General features: G+C 34.8%; 1 long non-coding RNA gene across 1 annotated transcript; it reads left to right on the plus strand.

The window, feature by feature from the left end:
• The first annotated feature begins 3,602 nt into the window (after window positions 1-3,602).
• LOC129038437 (uncharacterized) lies at window positions 3,603-17,953 on the plus strand. Its single transcript, XR_008503151.1, has 3 exons — window positions 3,603-3,673; window positions 6,510-6,585; window positions 17,808-17,953. It is a non-coding gene; the product is annotated as an uncharacterized LOC129038437 (long non-coding RNA).
• Window positions 17,954-18,362: the final 409 nt, after the last annotated feature.

Here is an 18,362-nt window from a genome sequence, read left to right on the forward strand (position 1 = left end):
TATTTAATAAATGGTGCTAGGAAAACTGGCTAGCTATATGTAGAAAGCTGAAACTGGATCCCTTCCTTACACCTTACACAAAAATTAATTCAAGATAGATTAAAGACTTAAATGTTAGACCTAAAACCATAAAAACCCTAGAAGAAAAGTTAGGCAATACCATTCAGGACATAGGAATGGGCAAGGAATTTATGACTAAAACACCAAAAGCAGTGACAACAAAAGCCAAAATAGACAAATGGGATCTAATGAAACTAAAGAGCTTCTGCACTGCAAAAGAAACTACCGTCAGAGTGAACAGGCAACCTACACAATGGGAGAAGATTTTTGCAATCTACCCATCTGATAAAGGGCTAATATCCAAAATCTACAAAGAACTTAAACAAATTTACAAGAAAAAAACAAACAACCCCATCAAAAAGTGAGCAAAGGATATAAACAGACACTTCTCAAAAGAAGACATTTGTGCAGCCAACAGACACATGAAAAAATGCTCATCATCACTGGCCATCAGAGAAATGCAAAACAAAACCACAATGAGCTACCATCTCATGCCAGTTAGAATGGCAATCATTAACAAGTCAGGAAACAACAGATGCTGGAGAGGATGTGGAGAAATAGGAATGCTTTTACACTGTAGGTGGGAGGGTAAATTAGTTCAACCACTGTGGAAGATAGTGTGGCGATTCCTCAATGATCTAGAGCTAGAAATACCATTTGACCCAGCCATCCCATTACTGGGTATATACCCAAAGGATTATAAATCATGCTAATATAAAGAGATATGCACATGTATGTGTATTGCGGCACTATTCACAATAGCAAAGACTTGGAACCAACCCAAATGTCCATCAATGATAGACTGGATTAAGAAAATGTGGCACATATACACCATGGAATACTATGCAGCCATAAAAAAGGATGAGTTCATGTCCTTTGCAGGGACATGGATGAAGCTGGAAACCATCATTCTCAGCAAAGTGTCACAAGGACAGAAAACCAAACACTGCATGTTCTCACTCATAGGTGGGAATTGAACAATGAGGACACTTGGACACAGGGCAGGGAACATCACACACCGTGGCCTGTCAGGGAGTGGGGGTCTGGGGGAGGGATAGCATTAGGAGAAATACTTAATGTAAATGATGAGTTGATGGGTGCAGCAAACCAACATGGCATATGTATACCTATGTAACAAACATGCACGTTGTGCACATGTACCCTATAACAAAGTATAATTTAAAAAGCTCAAACTAAAATCCATTTCTTCTTCTCAACTATTTTTTTAAAAAAGATCTACTTCATTGGAAGAAAGATTGATATGTCTATCATCTCAAAGAAAATTACATAAAGATTGTTAGGTAATGGGACAGTAAAAGTATATAAAGGTAAAACATGTAGAAAAAAAGTGTTACAGAGATATATTAGACAGTTAATTTGAGATATATTAGACAGTTAATTATGAAACCATTCTAGTTTTTATTACAGTATCTTTGATTAATTTTAGTTTCTAAATTTTCTTTCATAACTACTTTTGTGTTTTTAAATTTTTCTAAAATTTCCTGTTTTAAAAAACTCAGATATATGCAAAGTTGCAAGTAGTGCACAAATAACTTATTTTTCCTGAATCCTTTGAGTTATTGACATTATGCTACATTATCCTCAAATACTTTCATATGTATTTCTTACATAAGAAAACGTTTTCCTACATAGTCATGATGTAATGGTCAAAATCAGAAAATTAACATCAATGCATTACTACCATCTAATCTTCAAACTTCACTTACTTTTACCCATTATCCCAATAATGACTTTGACAGCAAAAGGATCTAGTTTAGGATTATGTTTCATTTATTTATCATATGTCTTTCAATCTCCTTCAATCTGTAATAATTGCTCATCTTTTGGTTTTCATAATTTTATTTTTAATTTAAGAATCTTGGCACTTTTGAAAATCATAAAGCATCCATTTTGTAGAATGTTACTCAAGTTACATTTGTCTGATGTTTCTTTGTAATTACATTGTGACCAAGAGTTCTTGACAGCGATGTCACAGTAGTGACCTTACTCTCATTGGGTACTGTCACGCAGGCACAATTGTATTTTGTGTCATTACTGATGATATTAATGTTGATTACTTAAGATAGTGTCTGCCAGGGTCCTTCATGTAAAGTTAATCTTTTCTCTTTGTAATGAATAAATATTTTTGAAGAGATAATTTAAGACCCATTCCTCATCAATATTTCAATTAATTTGTTTAAGCTATATGGACTCATGCTTTTTCATGCAATTGGTTATATTCCTATATTATTATTATTTGTTTTGGTGCTTGAATTGCCCAATATCTGGCCAGTGAGAGCCACGTTTCACTAGCTTCTTTTCTTCTTTCTTGTGTCCTCATTATTCTTTGAGCACTTGTTTAGTTTCTTGTACAATGAGATATTCCAGGTTCATTTTCTATTTTTTCCCTGCCTTATTAGCTTATAATTATCCATTTCTTTCTTTCTTTCTTTTTTTTTTTTTTTTTTGAGATGGAGTCGGCTCAGGCTGGAGTGGAGTGGCATGGTCTCAGCTCACTACAACCTCTGCCTCCCAGGTTCAAGCTATTCTCCTGCCTCACTCTCCCAAGTAGCTGGGACTACAGGTGCGTGCCACCATGCCCTGCTAATTTTAATGTATTTTTAGTAGAGACAGCGTTTTGCCATGTTGGCCAGGCTGGTCTTGAACTCCTGGCCTCAGGTGATCCACACTTCTTGGCCTCCCAAAGTGCTGGGATTACAGGCATGAGCCACCGCTCCCAGCCTCCATTTCTTTAAGGAGCCCTGACTCCTTATTGTGGAAAAAAATATTTAGAAACTAATGTCTCTGCACTAGATGTGCTCATTGCTTTTGAGTATTACTATTACCTTTCTTCCTACTCTACTCTTCTTGTGCATAATCTTTTACCTTGCTCAGCTCCACCTAATGATTTAGACAAAATTGTTCAGGAAAGGCAGGTAAGAGGATAAGAAACAGAAGAGGAAGAGCCACCAGTTCGAATTATTTTTCTTAAAGAGGTTTTCCAAAATTGTATAATCTTCAGGCACCCCAAAGTTTATTTTACTATTTTACCGTATAAATTATTCTTAGTCTTTCTTGTTTGTTTCTTTTCTCGCTAGCATATCACTTCTAAGAGTGCAAGGATTATTACCTTTTTTGTTCCCTAATCTGTTCCAAAGAGATTTATAGTGAAAGGACAGCATTTGCTTCTTCTTGGTGACCAAAAGGGACCTTAGCAACTTACAGTTATGGAGAAAAAAAGCAAATAAAAGTAACATACAAATTATCTTGGGGTAGAGAGTGATTTTTTTCAAGATTAGAAAAAAATGAATTCTTCAATCTTGATTGGCATGGTGTATTTACCCCTTTTCTGCGTAAGGAATTTTTGCCCTTTTTTTCCTTCGATGATTTATAAAGATTGTCAGAAAAATTTGTATTAGTCATCTAGGGATGAATTTTTATTTTATTATGAAATTATTTTCACCATATATCCTAAAAACCAGCATTGGACTTATCTGATCCAATGATCTAGTCTTGGTTTCATTTGCCTAATTATCTTATAGCAGGAGAATGGCAACACATGAAGAGTAGGCTGTTCAAGAAGAAAGGCCCTGAAAAAAAGTGAAGATGAAAGGTAATTGATCAAACAGAAATGATACATTGTGAGTTACAGTTAATCAAAAGCTGAAGTAATTATGGTACATTATTGTTACAAAATTAGTATAGTAGTTAGGAGTCATTATTGGGATTACAATAGATACTCATTCAAGAAGCATTTATTGAAAACTTGCTTTGTTTTGAGCATTGTTCTAGAAGCTGGAAACGTGTAGGCAGATTAGATATAAACTCTACATGCAAAGACATCTAATCCAGAAGGGAACTCAGTCTATATATGAATAATTACTGGCAGGATTATAAATACTTGTAGAAAGGTGTCAGAATGCTGAGGGAAATCAAGACCAATTCATCCTCTCAACATATTGGGGTTATATTTAGCTTGGAGAAAAAATATACAGGTGCTCCAGGGTTTTATCTTGTCATCACTGCTATTGAGTAGAAAGAAATGTTTCTTTTATGATACTACCAGCATTTTAATGTCTATGGTTTATATGCAAATATCAGGCTATACTGGAGGTTGATTTTAGGGATATGGTTGAAGATTTTGGCCAATATATGAAGGTAATGAAGTAGTCAAAACCAGAATAAGTTAGAACTCATAGCAAGCTTTGGAAGAATCTGCAGTCATACAAAGCATATTCAGCATGAATACTTCAGAGTGGCATTTCTCCCATCCTTGCATATATGAAAAACCTGTCACAATCACAGTATTTCTAGTGAAAAATACTATATAATAACATGGTGTCACTCATTGGATAAATTTTGGAAGATTTTCCTGTTTTAAAGGATTTTATTTTATTTATAAATTTATACAAAGAAGCAGTTTCTTCACTTTCTTATAATTCTTAGGGATAAAATATATTCGGCAAGTAAATTATGTCTAAATTTGGGTTCACTGGGTGGAAATAAAAAAGGAAGCAGCTTATCTTTGTTACAGCAATTTTTCAAATGATAGTATCTTTTTACCTTACCAGTTTGTAGAATTACCTCAGTAAAAGAAAAGGTCTATGCCAAACATTTTTCTGCAATCTGGACCAAATGTCTGAGATGAATTAAAATAAGAGAGGTTGGAAATAAGGGTGGAATAGCAAATTTTGGATGTTTTTGTGCATACTTGTTTTTGAGATCGTGTAATATATGATAAAAAATACAAATACCCATTTTTATAAAATCAAGTTGAACTTAACTCAAAAATAATACATATTTGGGGGCAGATATTCAGCTTTGCCAATATTTAAAAATTTTTCATTCACTCGTGTGTTGAATTTAGCAATTGTCATTGTGTTTAGAACTAGGAATACAATGAAAAACCAGATAGACATGGTTATCTGACCATGGAGTTCAAAGTCTAGCAGGTAAGACAAACAAACTTGAAATTGAAATAAGTGTAATAAATGCCTTGATGGGGAGTGACAGAGGCGTCATGGGCGGGAGGACATAGAAGGAGATCAAGTCTTGTGTGTGTGTGTGTGTGTGTGTGTGCACGCCTGTTTGGTGTGTGTGTGTATCTGTGTACCTATGGAGATGTGCAGGTGTGTGTGAAAACTTTCCAGGAGAAATGATGGTTATGCTGGTATCTTAAAAATAAACACAAAATACAATAAATAGAATATAGTCTCCATCATCCATAATGCTAGGGGGAATTCAGAACAATAAAAGAAATAATGCCTTTGAAAGCAGTAATTGCTTGTGTGTCCTTAGGTAAGTAATTTAACAGATTAGATGTAATTTAAATATCTTTTTAACTTGAAATTCAATGACTTTATTAAATTAATTCTGAATGGTTAATTTTTTTTCTGCTTTGCAAATTTTATGACTGCAGATTATCTAGATACTTCATAGCTACAACTTATCCATTTTAATTCTGAAGACTGTCCAACACGTTAAAAAAACAACAACTCTATCTAGGGGAAATTGTGAATTCCGACTGAGCATAAAGCTAGAAATTCAATAGAAGGAGAGTTTTGACTTTTGAAAGATGTGTTGGCTGAAAAAATATACTCTGTCGTTTAGATTTCCTTTGTGCAGTGGAATAAATAGAGGGCATGAATTCTAGGATGATAGATGAAATGCAGTTTCTTTCAAGGTCTGAGGTGGAGAAAAGTTCAGTAAGAGAGCAAGCAACGGTGATATTATAGTGAATTCTGATCACTGAGGTAAACCAACTGGCAGGGCATTTATTTCTGTCATGTTATGAGAAGCATATCTAGGAAAAGAGGAAAAATATTAGAATGTATACTTTCATTCAATATTTGTTCCACAAATATTTACCGAGTATTTTCTGTTGGACAGATACCATGCTAGCCAAATAAGAAGCTCAAAGTCTACTGGAACTGACAAATATGAAAAATCAATTATTTCTTTAATAGTAATAGTAATAGTTAATGATAAACAAGGGCCTACTAGGTGCAAGACACTGTGCTAAGTCCCTCACATGGCTGCTCTGATTTAATAGTCACAAAAGTATTATAGATACTTTTTTATGGGTACATTTGCTATTTTTAATCTGGTTTTATAGAAAAGTAAACAGGCTAGAGAAATAAGGTCAGTAGCGTACCCCAGGTGATTCAAGTAGTATGGTAATTGCTATGAGAGATGTAAATGCAGTCTTTTTTTCTGTGAATATTTTAAATAAATATTTTGTTTTGAAATACATTTAGATAATACAAAGATAGTACAGACAGTTCCCATATATTGCTCACGAGTTTTAGGTATGAAATCTCCTTATGTTACCATCTTATGTTTCCATGGTACATTTGTCAAAACCAGGAAACACACACTGGTACATTGCTATTAACTAAACTCCAAACTTTTTTTGAATTTTAGTATTTCTTTTCTTTTTTCTGTTTCAGGATCCAATCCAGGATACCATATTATTTCATGCTATGTCTGAAGTCCTAAAACAGAGCACAAAGAAGGCTCACTAAGGTAGGACGGGTGTGGTAGGAAGAACAACATGGGGAAAGGATAGACAAATATATACAAAGAGGAGGTGATGCTTGCACTTGGTCTTAAACATTCAGGTGAAATCATTAAGGAAAAAGTAAGAGAAGGGCATTAAAGACAAGGAGAAAAATATGTTAAAATATAGTGTAAATGGATAAATTGCAAGTGGTTCAAAAGGACTAAATCATATATTTAGAAAAATGGCATGAGGCAGGACTAGGGAGTTAGGCCAGCAAGAAAACTTAAGGGCCCTGATACCATGTTTAAGAATGTTCCCTTTATGTTAAAGTTGTCAAAGCCATTGAAAGATTTAGGCAGAAGAATAACAGTCAGATTATGTTTGAAACTGAATTTGATAGCATTATGGAAGTATAGATGTTGAATGGACAAAGAGATTATTTAGAATCTATTATCATAGTCTGGATAAGAAATAACAGAAATAATGAAGTACTGAACAAAATCTATGCCAGTAGATATGGAGGAGTTATACAAAATGTGAATGAGTTTAAATTAATATCACTGGAGAGAGATTGAGGATTCAAGTTTAACCATTTGGTTGTTTGATGAATGGTTGTGCTATCCACTAAAATGGGAGATGAAGAAAGATAAATAGAAATTGGAATACAATTGTAAGTTCAATTTTTGACATCTTTTTTCTGAAAAGCCTTTGGTACCACCATTAGCAGGAGTCCAAAACACAATTAAAAACAAAAATATTGCAATCATATCTGAGATGATCATATAGATTTTAATCTCTTTGCATCACATCCATAATGCTAAAGCTAAGCACTGTAAGATTATAGGGTGACAGTAACAGAATCTAAGAACAACAAGGGATTCTATCATGGAAAAATCAGACTAAAGTGAAAAGGCAATACTGATAATGGACTGATGTGAAAGAGGGAGAAAGCTGCAATAAATGATGACAGAGAAGACAGAAGAGAAAAGAATTTCAAAAGGGAAATGTGGTCGACTTTGTCAAATGTTTTATAGTTGTTGAACAAAATAAGTGAAAATGAGGCACTTTTTGCTTTAGGTCCAACATGTGAGTCATCATCCCCATTCTTAAAACAAGAAAAAGGCTGAACAAAATGAAAGCACCAACTTTCTTGAACTAATTTTTGCGTGAAGTTTACAGGGCAAAAATTGTCACCCCAAAAGCTGGAGAGTTAGGTGAATACAGAAAGTGAAAGCTGCTCTATTACCTGAAGCAGAACCCACTGGAGCCATAATCTGGTAGGGAGACTTAAATGGGAAATTTGACAAATTGAGGAAGCTGAGTGGACCAGCCTGAGAGTAAGAAACTCCTGGGTTATCACATTTCCCTGGTTTCCTCTAGAAATGTCACCAGCTTCTCAAGGTAAAGAGTCAAAATAAATTCCTTCATGACTCTGGCAGGAGAGGGGAAAAGTAACCATTGTGAAATAAGCTCAGAGTATTTTTTGTAATAAAGGCCTACTCCATAAAAAACAAAAAAAAACAAAAACAGAACTCTATCCTACCTGAGGAAGAGGCATTTCCCAGATTCTATACCCTCTAGCCTTTTTTTGGTCTCAAATAGTGGTGAAAAACTAAGAAAAATTTGTGAAAGTAACAGCTAATATTTAATTTTAAGATAATATTTAATAATAAGATGATAGAAAGCTCACACACACCCCCGCAAAGAAAATTAAGGCACGCACTTTCCAGAGCCTGAGGGCTTTCTATATGAGGCTCTGACAAGTGACTGTGTCCCCAGAGTGGCAAAAACCCTTATGCTTTGGCTTGGGAGGGATGAGGGAGATTCCCCTTCCCACTCTGCATACTGCCATAGCAGTTGCTGCCACTGGGAGCCAGACAGGTAAGCCTGAGATCTGACTATTTGGGGTTGGCAGCAATGACCCCACCCCAACTGGTGGAACAGCCTCTGTGCTCTGGCTTTTGAGAGCATGATCTCCTCTTTCCCTCTCATCCCACTGCAGCTGCAGCTACTGCTGCTGTCACCAGGGGCTGGGTTGGATGAGGCAGAGGGCTACCTCTCTGAGGCTGTGAGTGGCAACCATGCCCCAAATTGGTGGCATGGACTCTGTGTTTTAGTTTATCTGCAAGGTGTGAGTCCTTCTCCCCTCTGAAGGGTGGGACCCCTCCTCTGCATGGCACTGTAGCACTGCTCCCACCAAGAGCAGAAGAGACTAAAAGCTGAATTTCTTGGGTTGTGGATGGCAACCCTGCTTCACAGCCACTGCCAATATCAGGAAGCACTGCTTGGGACCCAGAGAGTTGTCCCACCACTGTTGCTGTGGATTGCTCATACGACACTAGCTGCCTAGGGAGCTGAGAACTCACTCTTCCAGCCAGCTCACTGCTGCTACTACTGGCATCTGAGCAAGCTACTGGGAGGACCATACCGAAAAATAATGAAGACCATCTACGACAATCCCATAACCAATACTGCAACGAGATGAAGAAAAGTTGAAAGCCTGTCTTCTAAGAATTGGAATAACACAATAATACATAGCCCACCTGGTTGTGCTATCACCAGCGTTAGTGTATGCCAGTCTGGGGCCCTAATGAATAGGCATGCTCAATCCACTACTTTTATCACTGGGGCCCTAAGACTGGCCTACTTCAAGCCTGTGTCCCCAAGGAAACTTCATCATAGCCTCCACTAAGAGACACACCTCAAGCCATCTAGAAAATCACAAATACCACTGACATTGTTTACATTCAAAGAAATCATATGAAAACTACACAGCAGCATACACTCAGAATCAAAGCCAAAGGGCTCTACCCAGGCAACACCACTGATACCTCTTCAGGAAAAACTCATCCCATATGAAAGCAAATTTCAAAAATTGGAAGAAGTGACTGTCACACCAGATGTACATATTTCAATGTGAAGACACAAGAAACATAAAAAACCAAGAAAATATGATACCTCCAAAAGAATGCATTAATTCCTCAACCACAGATTCCAATAAAAAAGAAATTTGTAAAATTCTGGAAAAAGAATATAAAATTATGATACTAAAGAAGCGCAGTGAGACACAAGATAATTTTAAAAAATCAGAAAAAACAACACAGAACATGAGTAAAAAATTTAGCAAAGAGGTAGATATCATAAAAAAAGAACAAAACAGAAGTTCTGGAATTGAAGAATTCCTTGAATAAAATATAACATACAATTAAAAACTTCAACAATATATTAGATCAAGCAAAAGAAAGAATCTCAGAATATACAGATTTTTTTTAAATAACCCAGTCAGACACAAAGAAATAAAAAATAATAGAAAAGAATAAATAAAACTTTCATGATATATGATATACTACACAGCAACCAAATATATAAATTATTGATAACCCTGAAGGCAAATAGAAAATGTTTGAAATTGTATTTAATAAAATAATAAAAATTTCCCAAGTCCAGCAAGAGAGGTAGACATCCAGATATAGGAGTCCCACTAATCCCCAAACAAATACAGTGTAAAAGTTCTTCTCCACATTATAGTCAAACTGTCTAATGTCAATGACAAAATAAAATTTTGGAAACAGCAAGAGAAAAGTGTCTAGTCACCTATAAAGGAGACCTCATCAGACTAACAGCAGACTTATGAGCAAAAACCTTACAGGCCAGAAGAGAATAGGATGATGTATTGAAAATGCTGGAAAACAAAAAAACACTGCCACCCAAAGATACTATATCCAGCAAAATTCTCCTATATACATGAAGCAGAAAAAAAGTTTTTCCTAGACAAGCAAATACGGAGGGAATTCATCACCACCAGACCAGCTTTACAAGAAATACTCGGGGGAGTCCAAAACCTAGAAGCAAAAGGATGGTACCATCATGAAAATGCATATATATATAACTCACTTGTAATGCAAACACACAAATAAGGGAGAGAAAAGACTCAAACGTTGCCAACACAGAAAAGCAGCAAAACACAAGGACAAGCCATAAGAGGAAAAGGAATAAAGAACATACAAAACAGCCAGAAAACAATTAAGAATATAACTGGAAGTAAACCTTAGATATCAAGAATAACCTTGAATATAAATCGATTAAATTTTCCACTTAAAAGATACAGACTGGCTAAATTGATTAAAAAAAGATTCAACGTATGCTTTGTATAAGAACATACTTTACCTGTAAAGACACATATAGACTGGAAGTAAGGGAATGCAGAAAGATATTTCATGCAAATGAAAACCAGAAGTGAATATGAGTAACTATACCTACATCAAATAAAACACACTTTATGTCAAAAACAGTATAAAAAGACAAAGAAGGTTATTACATAATTATAAAGGTATCTCTTCAACAAGAGGATACAATTCTAAAATATATATGCACCCAACACTACAGCACCCAGATAAATAAAACAAATTACTAGATCAAAAGAAAAAGATAGACTCCAATACAATAATAATAGGGAACTTCAACACCCCACTCTCAGCATTAGACATATCATCTAGACAGAAAATCAACAAAGAAATATTGGATTTGAACTGGACTTTAGAACAAATGGACCTAACAGACATTTACAGATTATTTTATCCACCAATTGCACAATACACATTCTTCTAATTAGCATAAGGTACATTCTCCAAGATTAACCATATGTTAGGCCACAACACAAGTCTCAACAAATTTAAAAAAATCAAAATCATATCAAGTATCTTCTCAGATCATAATGGAATAAATCTAAAAATCAATACCAAGAGGAGCTTTGGAAACTGTACAAATACATGGAAATTAAACAACATGCTCCTGAATGACCAGGTAAATAAATAAATAAATAAAGATGGAAATTAAAAAATTCTTTAAACAAATAAAAGTGGAAACAACACATCAAAACCAATGGGGTACAGCAATAGCAGTGCTAAGAGGGAATTTTATAGCAATAAATGCCTGCATCTAGAAAAACAGAAAGAATTCAAATAAACAATCTGATAATGCACCTCAATGTACTAGAAAATTTAAAAAACAAACCAAAACCCAAATTAGCAGAAGAAAAGAAATAATAAAGATCAGAGCAGAAGTAAACAAAATAGAAACAAAGAAGCAACACAATCAATGAAACAAAAAGTTGGGGTTCAAAAAGTTAAGCAAAAGTGATAAACCAGCTTGACTGATCTAGGAAAGAAGAGGGAAGACCCAAATAAAATCACAAATGAAAAAGGATACCACAGAAATGCAAAAGATCATCAGAGACTATTACGACAAACTATACAGTAATAAATTGGAAAACCTGGGGAAAATGAACAAATTCCTCTAAACAAGTAAAGAAAACCCTAGGCATAGATGGATTCACAATATAATCCTGTGGAATGTATAAAGAAGGACTTACACTCATCCTTCTGAAACTATTCCAGAAAATTGAAGAGAAGGGAACTCTACACAACCCATTCTACAAAGCCAGCATTACTCTGATATCAAAACCAGACAAGGACACAACAACAATATCCCTGATGAGCATAGACATAAAAATCCCCAACCAAATACTATCAAACTGAATCCCACAGCACATCAAAAAGATAATACACCACAATCAAGTGGAATTTGTACCAGGGATGCAATGATGGTTCCATATATGCAAATTAATAAACATAATATGTCATATCAACAGAATGAAGAACAGAAACCATATGATCATCTCAATAGATGCAGATAAAGCATTTGACAACATTCTAAACCCCTTCATGATAAAAACTGTCAACAAAGTAGGCATAGAAGGACCATGCCTAAAAATAGTAAAGGCCATCTATGACAATCCTACAACCAATACTGTATCGAGTTGAAGAAAACTTGAAAGCCTAAGAAGTGGAATAACACAAAAATGCCCATTTTCACTACTACTATTCAGCAGAGTAGTGGGTCTTAGCCAGAGCAATGAGACAAGAGAAAAAAATACAAAGCATCCAAACTGGAAAAGAGAATGTCAATTGTCCCTCCTTTCAGATGACATAATTATATATATATATATAAAACCAAAGACTCCATCAAAAATTTTTATAACTGACAAAAAAATTCAGTAAGTTTGCAGGATACACAATTAACATTCAAAAATAAGTAGCATTTCTATATACCAATAATGAAGTACCCTAGAAAGAAAGAAAGAAGGTGATCACATTTACAATAGTTATAACATTAAGTAAAATTCTTAGGAATAAATTTAACCAATAGCTGCAAGATGTCTACAAGGAAATCTATAAAACGTGGATGAAATAAATTAAAGAGGACATAAATGAAACTCATGAACTCATGTTAATGATTTGGAAGCATTAATATTATTAAAGTGGCCATATTGCCCAAAGCAATATATAGATTTCATGAAAGCCCTATCAAAATTCTAACAACATTTTTCACAGAAATAGAAAAAAAAATTCTAAAATTCTTGTAATACCAATAAATGAGCCTGAATAGCCAAAGCAACCTTGAGCAAATAGAACAGATTTGGAGGCATTATACTCTGTGACTTCCAAAACATATTACAAAACACCATCATATTGGTATAAAAATAGACACATAGACTAATGAGACAGTGTAGAAAGTCCAGAAGTAAAAGCACATATTTTCAGCCAATTGATCTTCAACAAAGCTTTCAAGGACATACACTGGGGAAATAACACCCTCTTCAGTAAATGGTGCTGGAGAAACTGGATAACCACATGCAGAAGAATAAAACTGGATACCTATATTTCTTCATATTCAAAAGTCAACCCAAGATAGATTAAGGACTTAAAGGTAAAACCTGAAACTATAAAACTACTGGAAGAAAACAAAGGTAAAAGTCTTCAGGACATTGATACAGGCAAACGTTTTATGGTTAAGATCTCAATAGCACACGCAAGAAAATAAAAAACGGACAAATGGGACTATATTAAGTTTAAAAGCTTCTGCACAGCAAAATAAACAACCAACAGCCTAAAGAGGCAACATTTTGAATGGGAGAAAAATATTTGCAAATTACTCATCTGATAGGGGACTAATATCCAATATATACAGGCCACTCAAACAACTCAGCAGTGAAAAACAAATACTTTTATTTTAAAATGGGCAAAGGACATGAACAGACATTTCTCCAAAGAAGACATAAATGTTCAAAAGGTATATATGAAAAAATGACGAATTTTAATCATCAGGGAAATGAAAATACAATTTGTCAATTTTTGTAGAATGCAGAGAAAGCAGTGTTTAGAAAGAAATGTATAATAGTATATGTACATTAGAACAGAAAATATAGGAGATTGTAGATAACTTCAGGTAGGAAGCTTTTGTTAAATAATGATGGCAGTGCATTAAGGAGAAAGTAGATGGAAAATAATATATTCATGAGGATAAGCTAATCTTTTAAGAAACATGTTTTTTGAAACATAACTTGGAAGTGTTTGGGATGCTATGATATGAGCTGGATTCAAATAAATTAATCATCTAAAATACCTATGCATCACCTGCTTATAATGCCTTTGTCTTTTCATCAATTTAAATCTTGGAATACTATTTCTAAAATTGAAGGAAACACTCAGTAAATGACTAAGTGTTTCTGGTACAAATAGAGTTAACTATATTGCATACATAAGTAGATTCCTGAGGAAAGGAGGCAGGGGACATAATTCTAAAGTAGGTATGGCAGTTGGAGAAAGGGATGAGAAAGTGATCAGGGAAATCTGGAGACTGAGCCACTGGCCTGGGAAGAAAATGCCAAGGCCGATACCACACAGGGATGGGGCCTGGCAGTCAGCCTTGATTCCTGCATCTTCTTTCCCAACACATGCCATGCTTTAGTAATTCCTGCCAACTTTTTCTGTGAAATATGTCTATGTGTGGGCCTGCACCTCTCTGATTTGCTGCCACTGTCCTAGCCAAAATCACCATCTGGATTATTGCAGTGCCCTCCACACAGGTTCTGCCAACTTTCTCCCTTTCTCCTCTCTAATCCACTCTCTACTCAGCAGCCAGAATGATAATTTGAAAAGTTCCCACTCAAAATTCTTTTCCAGTTGAAATATTCTCACTGCTTGCCATCTCAGAAAGCATAAACCACGTACAACAAACCCACACCTAGTATCATACTGAATAGGGCAAAACTGAAAGCCTGTCTTCTAAGATCCAGAACGAGACAAGGATGCTGACTTTTATCACTTTTATTCAACATAGTACTGAAAGTTCTAGCCAGAGCAATGAGACAAGAGAAATAAATAAAAAGCATTCAAGTTAGAAAGGAAGCAGTCAATTAGAAAGGAAGAAGTCAAATTATCCTGGATTGCAGATGACATCATCTTATATTTAGAAAAATGCAGACTTTACCAAAAAACTATTAGAACTGGCAAATAAATTCAGTAAACGTTCAGTTTACAAAATCAACACACAAGAAATTAGTAGCATTTCTATATGCCAATAGCAAACAATTTGAAAAAAAACCAAGAAAGTAATTCCATTTACTATGGCTACAAATAAAATATCTAAAAATTAACAAAAGAAGGGAAAGATCTTTTCAATTAAAACTATAAAATATAGATAAAATAAATTGAAGAAGACACAAAAAATGAAAGATAGACCATGTTCATGGATTGGAATCATCAATATTGTTTAAATGTTCACACTACCCAAAGCAATCTACAGATTCAATGCAATCCCTAGCAAAATATCAATGACATTCTTCACAAAAAAACTTAACATTTATATGAAACCACAAAAGACCCAGAATTACCAAAGCCACCCTGAGCAAAAATAAGAAAACTGGAAAAATCACATTATCTGACTTCAAATTATACTACAAAGCTATAGTAACAAAAACAGCATGGTACTGGCATAAAAACAGACACAAAGACCAACGGAACAGAATTTAAAAACCCAAAAATCAATTCATGCCTTTCTACCAACTTGTTTTTGATAAAGGTGCCAAGAACATACATTGGAGAAAGGACAGTCTTCAACAAATGGTGTTGGGAAAACTGGATATCCATATGCAAAAGAATGAAACTAGATTATTTCTCACCATATATAAAAATCAACTCAAAATGGATTAAAGCCTCAAATCTCAGATGTGAAACTGTGAAACTACTAGAAAAAATAAATTTGGGAGTCATTCCAGGGTATTCAGCTAGGCAAAGATTTTTTAAGTAACACCTTGAAGGCACAGGTAATGAAAACGAAAATGGACAACAGAGATCACATCAAGATAAAAAGCTTCTGCGTAGCAAAGGAAACAATTAACAAAATAAAGAGACAACCCACAGATTAGAAGAAAATATGTGCAAACTAACCATCTGACAAGGGATTAAGAACCAGAATGTATAAAGAGCTCAAACAACTCAATAGTAGAAAAACAATCTGGTTAAAAATGGGCAAAAGATCTGAACAGACATTTTTTTAAAAAAGAAGACATACATATGGTCAACAGGTATAATAAAAAAATGCTCTTCATCACAAATCAGAGAAATAATAATCAAAACTACAATGAGATATCATTTCTCCCCCTGTTAAAATGGCTTTTATTCCAAAGACAGTCTATAACAGGCTGGTGAGGATGTGGAGAAAGGGGAACCCACATACACTGTTGGTGGGAGTGTAAATTAGTATGGCTACTATGGAGAATGGTGTGGAGGTTCCAAAAAAAAAACTAAAAATAGAACTACCATGTGATACAGCAGTCCTACTGCTGAGTATATACCCAAAATAAAGGAAATCAGTATATTGAAGAGATATCTGCACTCCGATGTTTATTGCACCAGTATTCACAATAGCTAAGATATGGCTCAACCTAAGTGCCCATCAAAAGATAAATGGATAAAGAAAGTACAATACATATACACAGTAGAATATTATTCAGCTGAAAAAAGAATAAAATCCTGTCATTTGCAGTCACATGGATGGAACTGGGGTTCATTGTGTTAAGTAAAATTAGGCACACACAGAAAGACAATGTTTTCTGTTCTCACATGTTATCAGTAATACGTGGGAGCTAAAAAAAAAAATGAATTAATGGAGATAGACAGTAGAATGATGGATACCAGAGGCTAAAAGCGTAGCAATGAGTGGAGGATAGTGGGGAAGGTTAATGGGTACAAATGAGAGTTAGAATGAATAAAGTCTATTATTCAGTAGCACAATAGAGTGACTAAACAATAATTTATTGTTTATTTTTAAATAATTAAAGTGTAGAATCGGAATATTCTGAACACAAAGAAATGATAAATGCTTGAGGGGTTGGATAGTTCAATTACCCTGATTTGATCATTACACATTTTATGACAGTATCAAAACATCACATGTATCCAATAAATATATACAAATATTATATACCATAATTAAAAATAAAACATATTAAAAATAATTGCTTTGGCCTATAAAGTGCTGAGTTAATTGAATATTTTTAAAATTTTGATATCATTTTCAGCCACTCTGCTTATTATTCACTCTGGGATTGGCTTTTTCTTCACTCAGCCCATTTCTCACACTTTCTTTCAAAACACTTCCCAATATTTGTAACTATATAGTTAACTGTTCATTCACCTTTTTATCTCTCTCTCTCCACCAATCAATAAACTTCATGAAGCCCAGTTTTATATTTGTAGCAAGAACAGTGCTCAATAATTATTTACTGAATAGATGCATGAACACCTGAGGTCAATGAGCTTGGGGAGTAGGGAAAGGGAATACTGAAATTTCTAGCTGGACTGTTTGCTGATGTCATTCTGAAAACACTCAGAGTCTTTTAGAGCTTTTGATAACTGAACAAACAAAAGGCAATCTAAATAAAAACTAATTTAATTACTATTTTCACTGTCTTTCCAAATTATTGGTAAAAAATTATATGGTATAACAGTATTAAATGTTTACCCAAGTCCATCCTATTTTTCATTGACTGTTCATGTATTAAGTATGAAATTTTAATTCTTTTTTGTAATAGATCTATTTCTACATTTTAGTTCATTTGATTTAAAAATACGAGTTAATGATTTGATAATGATAATATCAATAGATATTATTTATTTGAGTGTATTTTTCTGTACAAGATACTCTTCTTGAAGTGTGCTATCTCAATCCTCCTAACAACATCTAGCAGTCCACATTACTACCCTAAATAAGTATATGAGGTATCTACAGGTCAGAGAGCCTTGGTAACTTGCTGAAGATCACACAGCCAGTAGATGACAAAATCAAATCTTAAGCTCAGGGTTATTCAGCTTCAACATTTTTTTCTTTTTTCTCTGTACAGCCTTACCCCCAGCCATTGTCTTTGGGCAGAGATGATGATGCATTCTTGGATGGACTAGATTTTCAGCAAAGGAGCTGCTTTTCACATATGATATGTAAGAAATAAATATGAAGATTTCATAAAAAAATAAATTTTCTACTTGTGTGAAAGTTTTCATTTGGATATTTTATTTTATTTTTTTGAGATGGAGTCTCGCTCTTGTCGCCCAGGCTGGAGAACAGTGGCGCGATCTCGGCTCACTGCAACCTCCGCCTCCCGGGTTCAAGCTATTTTCCTGCCTCAGCCTCCTGAGTAGATGGGGATTACAGGCGCCGGCCACCACGCCCAGCTAATTTTTGTGCTTTTAGTAGAGACGGGGTTTCACCATGCTGGCCAGGCTAGTCTCTAACTCCTGACCTCAGGTGATCTGCCCTCCTCAGCCTCCCGAAGTGCTGGGATTACAGGCGTGAGCCACCGCGCCTGGCTTTGGATATTTTATTAAGAAATTTGAACATATCTTCATGTTTGCTCAAAGCTGAAACACCTAATTGATTCAGCCAGATCACTCCCAGTCAA

Source organism: Pongo pygmaeus, chromosome 5 (assembly GCF_028885625.2).
Source record: "Pongo pygmaeus isolate AG05252 chromosome 5, NHGRI_mPonPyg2-v2.0_pri, whole genome shotgun sequence".
Lineage (NCBI taxonomy): Eukaryota > Metazoa > Chordata > Mammalia > Primates > Hominidae > Pongo > Pongo pygmaeus.